The sequence below is a fragment of the Morone saxatilis genome, unplaced genomic scaffold (assembly GCF_004916995.1).
Source record: "Morone saxatilis isolate NCDOM2014 unplaced genomic scaffold, NCSU_SB_2.0 Contig3, whole genome shotgun sequence".
NCBI lineage: Eukaryota > Metazoa > Chordata > Actinopteri > Moronidae > Morone > Morone saxatilis.
Window position 1 is genome coordinate 1,381,602 of NW_023339873.1, and position 2,982 is coordinate 1,384,583.

Sequence of the window (2,982 nt, forward strand, 5' to 3'; positions counted from 1 at the left end):
GGAAAAATGGGCAGCGTGAGGATTGGAGTGACTTTGACAAGGGCTAAATTGTGATGGCTAGAAGACTGGCTCTTGTGGGGTGTTCCCGGTCTGCAGAGGTCAGTACCTAACAAAAGTGGTCCAAGGAAGGAAAACGCTCAAATTGCTGAGAAGTCGAAACAAGCTCGAACAACAACTCACTGTTACGTAGACTGTTGAACAGAGGCATGCACAATATTAACAGGTTATGTGTCACAAGTTGTCACTGTATCAGTATTATTTCTTCCAGCATACTATAGTGCCCCTACTGAGTCTCCCACAGAGTAGAAAAACCATGAAAGCCATGAAAGGAAATTGAATCTATCCTCTGGCTTTCCAGAATATCATTGACAATTGCTGTTTGTCATACAGTGTGCTCAGCTTATATGTCATCACATCACATCACACACAGTACATGTTGATGGTCAGTGTATTTTGCAGCCAACGGATTTTTGTTTTGAAATAAGGAAACTAAAATCAGGAAATGAGCCGTTTCCCAAATACCAGTTATCAGTAACGGAACAAAAAACAGAGAAACATAAAATGGAAAATGGGTTGTTTTCCACCTTTTATTCCTCTATTTATAAACAGTAGTTGGGAAACAGCTTGTTTCCCAGTTGTCAAAAGCTCAGTGCAGTAGTCAGCTGGGTGAACTTGTCTTCCATGCAGACTTCATCTCGCTCTCTGGTTCTGGATGTTGGAGAGGACCGGCTGGTGTTGACGGCTCGGCCCTCGCTCTTCCATCTCGACATCTTCCATCCCTTCCTCATCGACCAGGAGAACAGTGTGGCCCAGTACAACAACAGCACTCAGGTATCACTGTTGTGTGAAGTATAGTATACTTCACACAACAATCTTATACTGTAGCACCGAGACACAGCAAACAGCACCACCAAAAACAGGCTATGATTGTGTGCAAACATTGTGACACACTTAAGTGTACAGTGTACCTTGCACTGGAAAAATGAGTGCCACTCGTACAATGTTCTCTTACCTAAGAGGAGAAAACATTGGTAATTCCCAGAAATCAGTGGGTACTAACAAAATAAGAATAAATCAGGGATACGAACAAAAATAAAAAATGTAAAATTTGGTGACGTGAATTTAAAAAGTAAGACATTAGGTAAAAGAACAGTAGTTCTTACATCAGATAACACAAGTTCAACTCTAGACCAAGAATACTTTACATCTTAGCAGACAGACCCACATTGTATGCATATAGGTACACACACTGTGTCTTAACATACTTTTTTCCTGTTCTCTTTTCCCCAGATCCTCACAGTCACCATGCCTGTGGTGTCTTCATGAAACTACAGAAATATTGTCCAGATATTTTTTTTGTTTCAAAATGCTCCTGTGACAATAAAAGTGTTTTTAAAAAGTTTTTTATAATGATTGTTATTTGATTCATGACTTAAATAACCATTAAAACAGCGGCAGTAGGGATTAGAATTGGTAAGATTTGATTGATACCAATGTTATTTTCAATTCTGCTTATCAGTCTGATTTCCTTATTGATTCAAGGTCAATTTTCAGTTTTTCAGCGTCAGTGTAACTTTTCTGAGTCTAAACACAGTGCAGAAACAGAGTGCATGCATATGACTCTGATGTGCAAAAGCTTGTGTTAAAGAGAAGCATCTGCTAATGCTAATGCTGCTCCCTTGGTAACAGACGGCCTCTGAAGTGGTCATTTTACTGACATTGCATCTTTTTGGACTGTTTTTCCTCTCTGCCATGACTCCTCCTTGTTAGAAGTTTCCAGCAGTCTAGACACGAGTTTGACGTCAATGTCCTGCAGTGTGCAACTGTTATATAAACATGGAACAAGGAACTGAGAGCCTGAAGTAATACAATTTTCATTAATCAGACAATGTGGAGCTGATTCAAAAAGTAAAAAAAAAAATTTAAAAAAAAAAGTCAGCTTTATTGTCAATTACTTCACATGCACCAGACATATAAAGTAATCGAGAGGACGTTTCTCACTCTCCCACGATGAAACAGAGTGCACAACAGACAAAACATTTACTAATGCTAAAAGATAAAAAAAGATGGACAATAAAATATACAATAATATACAATACATATGGTGTGCAACAATTCTTATGGTAGTGCAAAAAAAAGGCAGTTGGTAATGGCAGCAAAAAAAAAATTATTTCAAATTCTTGATTCCAGTCCCTAAGCAGCAAGTCCTGATGATTGTCAAATGGCTTTCCTCATGCTGGAACAGGTTTCTGAGTGGGGTCAATAATAATGAAAAAGAGACTGTAAAGCTGCAGTAGGTAATTTTTATAAATTTGTTTGTCATATTCACTGTAACTTATCACTATACACTAACACTATATCCTGACAGTACATGAGACAGATAATCTGTGAAAAAAAAAACAGCTCTCGCTCCTAAGTGCTCCTAAATGGTGTTAGCAAGACCAATGGCACCAATCAGAGCTGGTAAAGTAATAAAGACTGCTTTTTGGTCTGATAGGATCAAGTGAAAGTTTAAGCAAATATGACAAAAAAAGAAAATATCCCCTCAGATGTAAATACGTTTTACATCGTTAAAGTTAATGACTTTTAAGCAGTCGGCACCAGCTTTTGTTATCACTTTTGATGATACAATTTGAAGTAAAACATTATTTGGCCACAAATAAAAATCCCTTGCCAAGTGTGTTATTTTTTTTTACAGCTTGCTTTACATTCCTGCAGTGGCAGTTGGAGGTTTACCTTCATCTGCGGTTGGCAAGTTGCCCATAGGGCAGCTCGCCAAAAGCCCCCACGAATCTCAGTGATGCTACAGCTGTTGAGGGTTTCTCTTCTAAGAGCTACACTCCGATCTTTCACCAGCCTTCAGCAGCCAGAATAGGTAGAGGTACTCAAACCTACAGGTTCCATGTTTTTCCAATTACATTGTATTTCTATCACAATCAAAAATACTTTATTAATCCTCGGGGGGAAATTTGTTTGCTACAG

General features: G+C 38.4%; 1 long non-coding RNA gene across 1 annotated transcript; it reads left to right on the forward strand.

Moving 5' to 3' along the window:
• Positions 1 to 7: 7 nt before the first annotated feature.
• On the forward strand, positions 8 to 1,405 carry LOC118336715. Its single transcript, XR_004797124.1, has 2 exons — positions 8 to 831; positions 1,291 to 1,405. It is a non-coding gene; the product is annotated as an uncharacterized LOC118336715 (long non-coding RNA).
• The last annotated feature ends 1,577 nt before the right edge of the window (positions 1,406 to 2,982 follow it).